At 34.3% G+C, this 15,692-nt stretch overlaps 1 long non-coding RNA gene across 1 annotated transcript; it reads left to right on the top strand.

The window, feature by feature from the left end:
• Positions 1-1,651: 1,651 nt before the first annotated feature.
• On the top strand, positions 1,652-9,990 carry LOC148780694 (uncharacterized). The gene is made up of 2 exons (XR_016060257.1): positions 1,652-1,839; positions 9,293-9,990. It is a non-coding gene; the product is annotated as an uncharacterized LOC148780694 (long non-coding RNA).
• Positions 9,991-15,692: the final 5,702 nt, after the last annotated feature.

The following is a 15,692-nucleotide window of genomic DNA, read 5'->3' as shown; positions in this document are numbered from 1 at the left end:
CATTATGTGTACTTCAAATGTAGACATTGCTAGGATGACTATGGATTATAGTTAGCAAGTCGAGGCATAATAAAATATCAGTATATCAAAACATCGGCAACAAATTGATTTTATTTAAAAAAGTTGGAGGAAAAAATAAGGTAAAAGAAATGGATCACCAAAAATAAGGTAAGCTATAAAATCGTGAATATTTTGGATTTGGTTGAAAATAACGTAGTGAAAGAATCGGATATCTAAAGATGATAAAATATAGGATTATGATTTTCAGCTATTGTATAGATATACTAAACCCACTAAGCAATATTTTTATAGCCTTACGAGTGACATTAGAATAGTACTTAACAATTTTTTGTTGATATTTTAAATAAATACAACCACAATGCTTACTTTGTTGTCACATCACAAAACATATCATAAATCTATTATGAGCATTAAATGAAATAATGACAACAATACTAAGCACAATAATTAATTAATAAATAATAAGAATTGTGAACCAAGATATAGGATTATTTATAAAACAAAAAAACACCCTCAATATAAGATTGCAGCTAATTTTTTTTAAAAAAACACAAATACCCAAATATGTGAAATAATGTTCCATCCAAAATTCTATGTTGTATACACCACTAAAATATGAAAATAAAAAACAAAATATAAAATTAAGCAAACTTATTTATGCATAAAAAAAAAAACAAATTGCTCAATAAAAAACAAATTTTCTTTTTCAGTTATTACCTAAGCAGTAGATGAAACATCTCCAAATATTGGGGTCCTAGAAATATCCTTAGTTGGTATTTATCCAAGGGAGTAAATAAACATTTTGCTCATGCAAGAGCATAAAGTCCTAAAAATAGTTTTGATAGAGATGCAGTTAAGCCTCACCTCATAATTCATCAAAAGTTACAATTCAAGTATTGGAAAACCTTTCCATCGATCATCTCGGAATGAACATATTAGATTTTAAAAAAAAAAAGATTTTAAACTCTAAAATTTTGTATATTGTAAAAAATTATATAGAACGTCCATTTCACCCTAAAACAAGTGTTTACAGAAAGATCTATACTATTTTTTCAAATTTAATTTATTGTTGGTATTAAAAATTGATTCAGATCCATAATGGATATTTTTGTTGATGAAAGTGCTTTCTAGACAATGATTTGAGGTGGAACAATTGTTTCATGAGGGTTGGGCCGCATTTGTAGGTCCAGATATATAAAGCATCCATCTTAAAGATGGATGCAAATAAGTGGTCCATCTAAAAACAATGAGAACTCGAGGTCAAAATGTTTTCTTAATATTATTATTAATTTTAGTTTTCAAAATTTATTTATTTTTCATAATTATGATCTACATGTTAAAGATCATTATATTCTTTAAAAATAGGATCAAATTATATTTAAAAAATATATTTATTGCCAAGCCCGTATTTCTATAATATGCGGGTTGGCCTTATGCTAACCTCATCCATTCAAATATTATATCCAAAAAATAGCATTAATAGTTTTTAAAAATTATTTATGTTTATAGTTTAATAAACTAAATGTTAAAAATTATATATTCCTTAAAAATTATTATTAAATTATCTTTCAAAAATAAAATATTGAGGGGCACGCATTTTTACCTGTGAGTCCGTGGACTCAAAGAATCCGTGTCCTTTTGAAATTACGGCCAAGTTGGACCGAACCTGAAAACGCCGTTTTCCTGTTTTTTTAAACCATTCTCCCGCGTATTTCCTTCTGCTTTTCTGAGTTAACAACGGCTACATTGTACAGCTCAACCACGGCCAGGGTTTCATTTGTGCTAGGGATTGATATTCTAGACCCTAGCGAGTTCCAGGTATGAGTTATTGGGGTTTTCCTTTCTCTTACGGTCTTACCAGAGCTTAAATCTACATTTAATACGCCTGAAGAAGCGTTAGGGTTTCTTAACCTGGCCGGATTTGGTTACCATTTCCTCTTTTGCTGGTTTGGGCATTTTAATGCTGTTCAATATATTAAAATAATGTTTGTTTACGGGGTTTTCTGCTATTGGTTATTGCTGGTTTGGAGTTTTGTGCTGCTTTAGGTTTAGGTTTTTGAATAACGTCTAGGGTTTAACACTGGTTCATGTTTTGTGCGGCCTTTTGGGGTTTAGGGTTTTATATATGTGTTTGTTTAGTGAGGCCCCTCGGTTTTTGTGATCGTCGGGTTCCGAGCTTTTGATGTGTTATTGTGTTATGCACTTCTCTTTTTTTTGTTGTATTTTTTTCTCAACCATTTTTTTTATTAATTCTGCTGTTCTGTCTCTCTCTCTTTATTACTTTATTTTCTACCCATTTGATTTATCGTTATGCATTAACTCTTGAGATTCAAACCTCTCATTATGGGCTATTTTCTCTTAAGCCCATTCTCCCTCCCTCCAACATTATAAATCATCTGTCTCTCTCTCCAACATTATAAATCATTTGCTGCTCTCTCTCTCTAACATTATAAATCATATGTCTGAGTTGAATTTTTTGTATGCATTGGCTTAGAATCTAGCTCCCTTGCAGCACTTGTATGGTTTGCGCTCTTGATTTAGCCATTTGAGCTGATGTTGTTTTATGATACTTTTTTACTTTTTCATTATTCCTATCGATCCCTTTTAATATTGCACATTAAGAAATTTGTGGAATTTTGTTGGATTTAAGTACATACACATTTATTTCCTGAGATTTCCCTTCTCTACCACTCAATGGGAACTCAATAACCCATATCTTTCTCAGTTTCTTGTTGGGTTTATGTGGCCTTTAAAAGACTTAAGAGAGATTGTATAAACATTTGAATAAATGAATCATAAATTCAGTGAGAGTGTAGTCCTCTTGTAGACCATACAATTTGCCGATACTCGGACTAGGTTTGATGTGCTAGGCCGACCGAGTTGGAAAACCCAAGGTACCTGGGCATAGAGATATAACCGATGAGGGTTTAGTGGGTTAGCCATTGATGAGGTCGGAGTATGCCTGGATGAGAGCCGAGGGACTATGTGACCCTTCTGTGTGATGAATAGTCTATAGAGAGGACTAAAACATTATCATTGTATCATCACACGGCATGTGCATAAATATCCGTATTGAGATAGTAATCCACTATTGAGGGTAAAGCATGTACATGTGCGAGAGATTACCTCTATGCACCATAGAGTCATAGTTGCATCATGATCTGGTGGATCCTAGTTTGTTTTTAGGGGAGAACCTTAAATCCAAAGGCTAGGATTGCATCTCCTAGCCCATTGATTGATTTTGGTGGTCCAATCATGAGCTCCTACAGTGGATCGTGGGTCATAGGAACTGTTGGGTCAATTTGAGAAAGCTAGTGGATTGTGGTCCACAGTTGAAGGTGAAGTGCTCCTGTGTGTTGGTTAAATCCTAGACCTATTTGGATCCGATTCCTATCAAAATTAATTTAATTTAATTAATTTTATGTTATTTGATTTTTAGAATGTTTATTTGAATTTTTGTGAATCTATTGATATTTTAATTTTGTCATTTGGATTTATAAATCAAGAGAAATTTAATTTTTGAAGTTTTAAATAAACTAAGAGATTTAAAACTCCTAAAAATGAAAAATATTTTTTCTAAAAATATGTGGGACCCTTCATAATTATTGGAGGCCCATTTAATCACATGGGACAATTGGGTGGTGCCCATGAGTGGCCACTAAAGGGTGGCACATCCCACCCATAGGGGATGCTTCTTCTTACTAATTGTGGTGAAACACATCTCATGTTAGTTGGTTTTCCTTTTGTGGAGAGAAGCCTATTGCATTAAAGGAATGAAATATGTGGTTTTAGAAAACTTGAGAATCAAGAAGCCTTTGATTATGAAATAAGGAATGAATATTTACTAATACAGAACGTAAAGAAATATTTTTATTATTTAACTTATTTGATGAAAATAGGTTTAAGAAAGGGAGGATAAGGTTCTAGTACCTTCCTTAACATCTTGATCAATGTTTCAAAAAGCATTAGGCGGGTCCTAGGCGGCCTTAGGGATCCAGACTGCCCAGCGCCTAGAACCTAGGCGACCCAGTTGAATAAAAAAAGGATTCTATAGTCTCTAACAATATATATATATATATATATATATATATATATATATATATATATATATATATATATATTGTATAGAATATAAGAATTAGGTATTTAGGACGCATCAGAATTCAAAAGTATACTACACATGAACACACACTCTATAAGACATAACTATAAGTCGGTCCATATCCAATTAAAACTTAAATTTACCAACCAAATTACCAAACCAAAGTTACCAAATACCAAATCAGTGGAACTACAAATCCACTATCCACAATACACAACCAAGAGGAAGAAAACAAAAATGAAAGTAATATTTGAAGACTCAAAAGAATATTGAATAAATGTTCAAAATTTAATTATTATTCATCATTCATCAGAAAAAGTAGGGTCAGTTGCATTTGCATGATATGCATTGGAGTCATAACCCTCCTCGATATATTGGTCGTTCTACTCCGTCTCTTCTTCCTCCACCCTCGTCCTCTGTGCAGAAGATCTAGTGGCCCTAGGAGGATCAATTGATGTCCCTGAAGCATCCATGACCATGTCCCATGTCAATCCTTCATACCCCTCGACCTCATCATCATCAACTAACCACTTCATAGCATTGTCTATATGTTTTAATATGAGAGGGTCTCTCTAATCTCTCTTAGCAAACTTGTCTTTTAAGAATCGATTATACTTGACATAGACTAGATCATCGAGCCTTTTTTATTCAAGCCTGTTTTTTTTCTTTGTATGAATCTAACAAAATTAAATGAAATTAATTAATATAAATATTAAATAATTATAATATATGGTTCATATATTATTAATATATTATACAAATTATCCTTACCCCTTCAAAAGTACTCTAATTGCGCTCACAACCGGACGAGGAGCAACACAGTCTGTGACAACCAGTACAAAAAGATGCTCCCCAACCTCCTTTATTCCCTTCTCTATAACTTGGAATATGTAATGAGCACCTGCATCAATAGACCTCAAAAAAGCAATCCCTAAAGGACAATTCGCAAGCAAATTCATCTAACTTCTTCTCTTTCTATCACTCCAAGCATAAGTTATAATAGAAACTCCACACTAAGCCCATGCATCATGTAGAAACGAAAAGCAATCCATGAAAACTAGAAAGAAGAAACAAACACAAAAGAAAGAGACAGCCAACCACAACGTAATGTTATACGTGGTTTGGCAACATGCCTACATCCACGAGAGATGAGAACTTCTTTACTGGCAATGGAGAATAGGGTTACAAAAAGCTGCCTTCCTCATGCCTCTCTGATTACATAATAATCTGCGTTTTTCCCTTAACCCCAGATGAACCCCCAATTGCAACAATATATATCGAGTTTCAGATGGATGTTACAAATTACCAAAATACCCTTGTACGGATATATATTAATTCCCAGATATATCGAATCCCATGTACGGATATATCCGAATTTTTTCGCCCTTCGGGCCCTCCAGAGTCGTCTTTTTGACTCTACCTTAGTAGATCTATTTCTTCAGGATACAAGACATCAATCCTCTACACATCATTCTTAACTTCTACAACATCCTTTGTGACATTCACCGCTTTTTCAAAAGAGGTTCTGAAAGTTCATATGGGGTTGGAGGTTTCATCCTAGGCCCAAATTAGCCAATTGCCTCTACCAAAGCATAGAAGCTGCTTAGGCTAGCGGTATCGAAAGGAATGCTCGCTTCATTAAACCATGTAGCAATAAAAAAAGCAGCTCTATCTCTCTCTTCCTTTTTCATTATATTTTCAATAGTAGTTTGCTTCTTTGTTTTCTCTCTTGCAACCTCAGGGTCAAGCTGGGGAAAAAATATCCATAGTGCCTCTAAGTCGAGGCTTCTTACTCCTAGAACCAGAAGCCAACTCCCTTTCCATTTCCCTTAATAATGGATTGTTCTACCTCTTGACATCCCTCCCCATCCTCATCACTATCATCATCATCATAACTGACCCAAACCCCAGATCTAATATTTGCTATAGAGGCAAATTTTTCATTTTTTTTCATTTTTACCATACTAAAAAAATTGGTTATTTCCTCTTTAACAGCATCAAGAGTCTTTTTACATGGGGCAGCATTCCCTTTGATACCTGCATGATGTTTTTTGAACTGGTTTATGGCCTCTTTTATATCCTTCTCACAAAACTTGCATCTTATACAATTTTTATCATTAGGATCTGGGTTGTAGCCATATTTCCAATCGGGTTCACTACTCTTATTAGATCCCGAAGAAGACATCTCAAAATAATACAACTTATACAAGCAATAAAGAAAAAGCGCTTATTTTGAGTTTGATTGCTCAATCTCCAAATTTCCACCTCAAAGATGCTTCTAAGGACTTCTAAAGAACCCCCCAATCGATTTATAAAACATCAAAAATTAAATATAATATCAATGGATGATGTTGATCAATTTCTTATAACTTTGTAAAGAAATCACCAAAAACTAGTTTTTTGGGGGCTTTCTCTCTCTAAAATGGGCTTTAATGAGTTTTATGCTTCAAATGAACCTAAAATCCACATTTTTTAACTGACAAAAAATGCCCCTACTGAGTGCCTTTTCTGCCTTTGGGCGGGGTGTAGTCCTTGGGTGGCCGCCCAGGTCTGGGCGTTGGGCGGGCGCCTAGGTGAGCGCCCAGGGTTTTCCGCCTATTTTTGACACTTAGGCCTGGGCGATGCGCCCAGGCTCCTTGGACTGTCTCGGCAGGCTGCCCAGGAGCTGGGCGGTCTGCTTTTTGAAACACTAATCTTTATGGTGGATTTAGGGAATGGATGACTCACATCTCTCACTCCACAAGTCTCATTAGATCAACGGTCAAGATTTGCTCTTACGATTTTATGGCAAACCCTAATGCATGAAAAATCTATGAAGGGGATTGTTCTTTTCCTATAATCTCTACACCTCTTCTCTCTCTGAGATTATCTCTCTCTCTAAGACTCTTTAGAGGAGAACACCCCAACCCTAGCTAGCCTTATGGGGCCACACCCCAACCTAACCTACTATCTCTCAATTGGGTGGCACGCCTAGGCTAGGTTAAGCTTGTCCTTCTCTCATGGATTCTAAATCAAGCTAGGTTGGTTTGTGATTTTGGGTAGCAAAGGGATCAGCCCTTAGCTAGTAGTTTTCTCTCTCATCTCTTTCATTTCTTTCTTTCATAAGGGTTAAGCCAAGGGGCTTGAATTAGACTAAAGTATTAAGACTTTAGGTAGGTGGTTTTAGATAGAGATCCATGTGCATTGATTGGGTTATGCCATAATAAGGAGAAATCTATAAACCGATCAAAGATCCCGAGCGCCATCGGAAGGAGGAGACTCGGCTTGGGGTGTACTAAAAGCCCGGTTGAGGTAATCTCCGGCGATTTTGCTTCTTTAATGTTCTATTTATGTTATGTTATTCTTTTCCCATAAAGCAAAGAGTTTAGGTTTTTCATTATTATGTAAAAGCTTTGTTTTAGATGGTAGCAAGTGAGATCCTATATTTCTTTATTTATTTGTTTCAAGTGAAATTTAATTGTAATTGGACATTGTGAGTGATCTTGCGGTGAAAGAAAAAGAAAATTTTTAAATATATACACCGTGCATTATTACATAGTCCATCTGTCATCTCTCTCACTCACTCTCTCTCTGTCTCCTTTCTCTTTCCTGCTCTCTCTCTCTCCTTCTATGTCTTTCCCTCTCTCTCTCTCTCTCTCTCTCTCTCTCTCTCTCACACACACACACATACTAGTACCAGAGCTTCAATCTCATATCCTTTACTAGAACTCTTCTAGAATCTCTGATTCCTGTACGACATTCGTATTTCCTACTCTAGATTTTCACCACTTGATCTGCTCATAAATCTACACCTCAAAATTGAAATTTTTTTCTTTATTACTATTATTATTATTATTATTATTATTATTATTATTATTATTATTGTTTCTTTTTACTATTTTCATTAGAATTTTGTGGAAATTGGGTGATATGTATTTGGGGAAATTTATCAAAATGTACCTAAGAGACGGGCAATTTGACATTTTATCAATTTCTTTTGATTTGATTTAAAAAGTCCCATCAAACACATGATCATGAATTTGAATAGTTGAAAATGAGTAGAATGGTAAGTAGTTGATAAGTTTGGTATATTTTGACAAATTTCCCATGTATTTGTTTTCTTTCAATGGGACTGTTCTTTCTTCTTTTAAGTGAATTCATCTTAAAGTCCTGACAAGAATTCCAATTCTTAGATCGCTTTTTGCATTCTAATTCTGACCAGTATTATTATGGGAATATTTTTCGACTTCATCTTTTATCTATTTTTCTGTTGATTGATTAAATAATATTCAGCCTTGCTGGACATCTGCTGGTATTGATGAGCTAGAAAAGAAAACTTTGTCTGAGTTTTATGCCGTGACTAATCCACATTTATGGAGAAATTTTTGCTTATTTTATGTCTGTAGTAACTTCTAAGAAAGGACCGATATGTTGTTGAATTATGGAGTTAAAAAATCATGCTTGTTCTAAGTAAAAGAAGGAAAGCGAAAAAGTTTGTTTGTTCGAGTAAAGTCATACTTGTATCAAGATTAATTCATAAATTTGTGCATGATTTTAAATGCCATCTTTAGATTGTTGGCTCGAATAGTTTCAGCATCCCATAGGACCAACTTAGTAAAGGTAAATTGATGACTGAGACTACCTAAATTCCAACATTCCATCCCTGCTCTAGACCATTCAATAAGGTCCAAGCTGGCCACTTGGTTAGCCCTGAGTGGCTGCATCTAAGGTCCTCAAGGACAATAGGATATAAGAATGGTAGGAGCTTATCACAAAGCCCTTAAGGATATACACTGTCCTTAGGGCTTAGGAGCTTAGGCACCCATTGAAATGAAAGAGATTAAGGATATTTAATAACAGTACTATTTTATCCAAATTTGCGATCGACCGCCATAACCCATTTGCTCATCAAATAGTTCAAGAAGCCCTTTCCTGTCCACCTTTACATAAAAGATAAAACACAGTTTCCTCTTTGAAATTATACAATGTATCAAAAAAACATCGAGTGTGTATCGTATTATATAACGTTAAAGAGCATCTGGTAAGTGTAAAGTAATGCACACCTGTGAGTTTGGTGTCCACTCTCTGAGTATTTGTCATGTTTGTCTTAACCATGTAACTCATTGAGAACGTTGGACCCTCATACTACAAGAGTTGTTTAAAATTGTTTGCCATTGGATATTGCCTTAGGTCCTTCTCTAGGGATCAGACCTATAACATGACCAACAAAAAGAAGGCAGAAGCTGAGTATGAAAAAAAGAAGAAAATTGTTGCTTGTTTGGTTGCATATGCTGCCTGTATTTGTGCGGCCACTGCGGTTCTAGCCACTCATGTTGATAGAGAATCCACATGCAAACGTAAAGCAAGGGGTAAATGCGTCATCAAATATGTATGAGGCAAAAGAAGAAAAAGAATGCCATGGCCGATGCAATTGAGTTAATGGCAGAAGCCACGGAAAAAGTTGTGGCTGCAATCAATAAAATGAACTAGCCTCAAAGTCCACATAACACCCAGAAAGTCTATGATGCTATTTTGAAGATTGAAGGCCTCTATCAAAGAGTTGCTGATTGATCATTAAAGGAAATCACTGCTGATGTCAATGCTAGTGAGCTATTCTTGATAATGAATGAGGTGGAAAGGGCTTTTTGGATTAACAAGAAGTACGCACGGTACTAGTGAGCTATTTTCTGGTTGTTGCATATTGGTATTAGTAACAGTGTTTTTGCTTGACAATGGACATGTGCTTGTGAAATGCACTTTATAGGGTTTTCATAAATGTGTCGTTCTTCTCTTTTATGTTCGTCTCTCCATGTCTCTGTGTCGTTCTGTTAAAATCTGGGATTTTGTATATGAACTTTTTAGAAATTGTTCATTCTATCCTCTCTTCTGAATTTTGCTCTTACTGTGGCTGCATTGCTGAGGTGACCTAGATTGAGTGATAAACTTTTGCTGAGTTTGGGTGCTTTGATGTCTTTTTTCTCTCTCTCGTTCTTCCAGTTGCATATGGTATTGGGATTCTTATTCTGTTATTAATGGGTGTTTCATGTGATTTCTGTTCAGCCATTTAAATGTGACATTGGGACTGTTCTTTTGCTGGATATCTTGCGTATATCTATCATCTCCTCTTTGTGTGGCATAGGGGTTTCCATTGTTTGTGATAAAGAGGGTTTCTTTGGGGATTTTTTAGTCTATTCGAGTGTGATAATTCATATCTCCTGATATATTGATGAATCCTAATCCTGTTTTGCTCTCTCTGTAACAATGAAAGCATGGAAGATAGTGCTCTTTTTTGTGTTATTATGTCTTTTTTGGGATAATTGATTGTTTTTGTTCATGCTATGTTTGCATGATGAAGAATTATCGCCATTTTTCATATTCTTTCTTACTCATTGTTGAATATTTGTGTAAAAGCTTGGAACATGTTTGTCTTGGAGCTTTTCAAATGGGCATGTCAATTTCTGAAGAAATTCATGATACTTTTGAGTGTTTGTCATAGCTTATAAATGTCTAGGTCCAATATACATGAGCAGTGGACATTGTTACGAAACAGTATTTTGTCCTCAGTTACATGAGTTGAATTATTTGTGGCTGTGTTGCTTATCCTGCTATGATTGTTTCAAAGTGTATCAAACTATATTGCTGCATCGTTGGTAACTGTATCAAAGCGTATCTTGTGCATCTTGCTGGAATTGCTGCATTGGTGGTAATGTTACGTCAAAGTGTACCCATGGTACCATGTTGCTCATAATTTATAAATGTGTAGGTCCACTATACAGGATTTTGTCCTCAGTTACATGAGTTGAATGATTTATGGTTGTGTTTTTTATCCTGCTGTAATTGTATGAAATTGTATGAAACATTATTGCTGCATTGTTGGCAACTTGCTCATCTTGCTGGAATTGCTGCATTGGTGGTAATGTTGGATCAAAGTGTATCCATGGTAAGAATAAGAGGAATTGCTTAGTGCTTGCATGGTTGTGATGACTGGTTAACATGATTCTATTCTTTTGCAAAGTGTATCCATTGGAAGAGTTATGGTGTGGTGACTTCTTTTCAGATCTTTCTTTTTGTGACAAGGATATATTCAGGTAGATTTGTAAGATTATAGCATTTCAGATAGGGTTGCAACAATTGTTCATATCCCAAATGAACACTATGATGAAAGTAGGTATAGGGTTTTTCCTTTCCACATCCACCATGTCATAATCTGATCATTATGATTTTCAATGCTATCCAGTGCATTAACAGGAAAAACTGCGGCAATGGAGGTTCCTTCTTTTTCGTCCCTGTTTTTCCTCTGTTAATATGAAAGGAATTGTAATTTACTATCAGTTGATGTTATCCGACTTGCTTTGGAATGCTCTTCATTTTGGACTGAGAATAGCAATTCAGTTCTTCGGAAGATTCAGAGCAAGCCTTTGGGTGGATTTTTAAAACACCAACCCCTCCCCAAAAAAAAGAAAAGAAAAAGGAATATATAACTTGAAACTTTGTAGACATTTTTAACATAGCAGTATATCTTACAGAATTATGAATATTATGAGTTATATTTTTTTTAAGTCATATATTTTATGGCCGTTTTTATGTATTTAGGCGGTCCTTTTGAAAATTGATATATTCATTTTGAGGGAGGAGTGATTCTTTTTCCTTTGATTTAGATCCTAAAGCCGAAATCTTGTTAAGAGAGGAGAATATGATAACATTGATCTCGGGTGTGAAGCTAGGAGCTTCAAACCACTTGGCCTTGCACTAAAAACCCACTATTAGAAGTGAAGTGATGTTGGGGTTTTTATTTCTCTCTTATTGTCTTATAATTTAAAGTTCATGTCAATTTGTTATGGTCATAGTACTTGGATGTATTTTTTTAGTTTGAAAGAATGCCAGTGCTTGTTTCAAATGCAACTAGTTTATTGCAGGAAGATATTTCCTCTTGATTTATATGAGATTTATGTATTGCTGTCTGGTTTATTTTAGTGCATTTTGCGTATAGGGTTCCTTATGCATCTTTTAATGTATATTTTGGATTACAAATTCATTGTTTGTGGGTGGTGCACGCTTTTCATGGTTGATTTGCTTCTGTTAAATATAATTTGGTGTTTTGGTGGTCTATTTTGAAATATCCAATTTCATAGTTTTTAAGTGCTCCTATTTTGATCCCTGCCTCTGAATACCGACCATTTGCAGTAAGCAACTCGTGCAATGAATGCCTCATTACTAACAGAGAGAATACAATGCATTTCCCACCATGAGGCAAAATGTGTTTTGATATATTTTCTCGTACAGACTTAAGTGAAAGCTCTGAGCAGGTTGTTTTGTAGGTTTTACCTACTGACTGAAAAATCCCGATCCAAATTGGATTTAGTAGATGACTGTCTCAGTTCCTTGAAGGAATTGTCAGGATTGCCCAATTCTGTCAGAGACCCTGGGTGATTTTGTCAAGAGAAATTGACGACGTGTATAAAAAATCAGGCAATTCCCACTTGATTTAATATTTTTATAATATTTTGTTTTTTGAGATTAGAAAATTGGCCAGTTTGGATTGGTCCAATCCATCACCTGATCGTGGTTTTAAAACCTTGGTTTTATCCATCTCCAATATCGTTCCTGAATTATCTTTTTAACATCTCCATTCTTAGGTAATGCTAACATTATTATATATAATCTTTTGAAATTTTTACATGACCAAAAAGTCATTATTTTTGTCTCTGACTCCTCCACAATAATTGTGTGACAGTCCTCAAGTGTTTAGAGACTCCACCAAGTAACTTGGCTTTGCCTTAGGGCCGAGGTGACTTCCGGGGCCAAACTTGCCCTTTGTTAAACTGTATTGAAAACCCAATTTTTGATAAAAAGATCTTCAATATACGATTGAAATGATGATTTGTGAATTTCTCTTACTCAAATGTTTTAGTTCTTTTTTTCTTTCTTTTTCATTTTTTTCATTTTATGAATATTCTAATGTATAAAATCATGTTTTTTCAATAATCTTTTGTATATTTTTTTGAAATTTTGTAGACCTTTATCAATTTCTATTACTTATTTTACTTTTTATTGATTGTTAATTATTTTTGAAAATTTCTTAACTTTATTTAATTTTTTCCATTTTCTGGTCTTGTATGGGACTTGGCTGAGTTACTTGGCTCAGGCATGGACCGAATCCAAGACCCGAGCCGAGTTCAAATACATCACTTCTCTCTCCAGTTTATTGCATTCTCTTGGACAAATTCGTAGTATGACCAATAGTGAATTAAGGCTTCTTCACTTAAGTGCAGGCAGATTAATAACCAAAGACACTGCATCAAAATAAAGACCATGTTGCGAACGTCCCAAATTTATCTGAAATACAGGTTTTAAGATCTCCATATCAAGACAAGGAATTTGATGGAAACAAAAAAAATTTATATACATTGAGGAAGCTATTTATAAAATCACATTTCCTGAAACATTTTCTTCAAAGGGTCAAGTTATTTGGGAATAAAAAAGGTCATATTTGAATGTGGTCATCTGAAAAAAAAATTCATACTTTAAATAAGTTGGGCAAAAGAATAAGGTTGCGGTTTGCATAAGGTTGCGATCTTAAAAAACCTAAGGTTAGCTGCACCTCTAAACTTTGTTATGAAATGTAATTTTGGTGTTGAAATTTTTTAGGATGTGAGTATTTATTTTCGTATATAATTTTAATATTTTAAACTTTTAAAATGGTTCAAATCAAATTGGTCTATAAACACATGAAATTATTGAAAATAGGCTGTCTAGATAACGTATTGCAAGATGTATTATTTTTTGGACTTGAAATCCTTTTTCATTTCTTCCATATTCATACTTCTTGATGTTGAAATAGCCTTTTTTTTTTTTTTTTTAAGGGATTTCTGAGGAGCATCTTAATTCTACATTTTAAAATGTGTAAACTTTTTCCAAATAATTAACAAGGCCAAAACCCGGCAGCATAAACTTCCAATCCTCCCATATTTGATATATATATCTCTCTCTATTTCTTGAATTGGAAGTAGAAATAAGGCAAAAAGATTCTATGCTCCTATGGGAGTATGTTATCCATTTGAACCCTCGGGTAAAGCCTAGAAGTATCTTTTTGGACCCCAAATCTTGGGCATGTAACCTCATCAAGCCACCGACTAACCTAAGAAAAACGTGCCTGAAAGAAACATCATTGTAGTCAACAAAGGCATCCTATTTTGGACTACTATGCCAAAGTGTTTATGAACTCAAAATTAGATTTACTTGGATTCAAAAATTTTATATCAAAAGGCTCTTCAAGTTAACTTTTCAACCCAAAGATCTCTAGTGTTTCGTATGCTCCCTTGGGGTGCACTAGACGCGTTCATAAATAATCATGTCATCCAACAAGTATGACTGGTTTTTGTAGGGCAATAGCTTTACAGTGTTTGGTTAAAGGTGTGGCTTGTACAAGGATGCAACTTCAATTTCAATTAAGGAAGTAAGGTCGGGATATTTTACATCATTTATTTTAATTGGACGGTAGTGTCAAAAGTAGCTCATCTTTTGAGACAACATAAAATCTACAACGTTCAAACAAAATAGGCAGGGTAGATTGATGCAACTAACTTTTATACAATTTTAGTGGTAGTAAGATTGCAATGTTTTACACCGTTCACTTCCAAACCCTATTGGGAAATGCAATTTTGGTGTCAAAACAATTACGAAGTTTTAAAAATCTAATTTTTCCCTTGGAAAATCAAAGCTTAAAATTTCATATTTCATGGAATTATAAACATTTGAACTGGGCCATCCAAAATAACATGTTATAAAATAGACTATTGTTAAAGCATTAAGGTCCTCATAGATCCATGATTATCAATGTAGAGATAATCTATTTTCAAGCTTTACAATACTAGAATTGCATTTTTCCAATTAGATTTGAGGTGCTAATTTATATGTGGACATATCCTCGTGTATATGGAGAGGTTGTATGCCTTTGACGAGTTTGACAAGGGTAATATAAACATGTTTTTGTTATGGGTGTGGTTTATATAAGGTTGCAATCTTAAACAATCCAATTAAGGTGCACCTCCAAACTTTATCATAGTATGTAATTTCGGTGTAAAATGTTATTAGGATTGTCTTAAAATCTATTTTCATATCTAATTATAAAATTTTGAACTTTAAAAATAGTTAAAATCAAGTAGATTTATACACATTTGAAAATGGATGGTCAAGATAATGTGTTTCAATATGCACTATCTCTAGGACTCAAAATCTTGTTTTTTTTTTCATATTCATACCTCTCAATGTCGAGACGATTAATTAGGAGGTTTTTCAACATTAAAACAACCTATTCTGATAGATTTTTTAAGCGCATCTTTACTTTTACATTTTAAGGTTGCAACCTTATATAAACTTTTCCCTTCTATTATTAGGAACAATTTTGTGACTTAAGAATTTTACACTCATATCCTTGGATATTATAATTTGAGCGACACTATTGGGGGGAGTCAATTACCAAATAGACTCGTATTTGTTTGAAATTATGAGCACCACTTTTCCTCGCCTCCCGCAGTATTTTTTCCTCTATGTTGCGGCAATACAAACATCGGACAAGGGCTATTCTTTT

Source organism: Amborella trichopoda, chromosome 8 (assembly GCF_054954075.1).
Source record: "Amborella trichopoda isolate Santa Cruz 75 chromosome 8, AtrichopodaSantaCruz75HAP2 v2.0, whole genome shotgun sequence".
NCBI classification, from domain to species: Eukaryota; Viridiplantae; Streptophyta; class Magnoliopsida; order Amborellales; family Amborellaceae; genus Amborella; species Amborella trichopoda.
The sequence above is the reverse complement of the archived record's forward strand: the minus strand, read 5'-3'. Positions and strand labels throughout refer to the sequence as shown.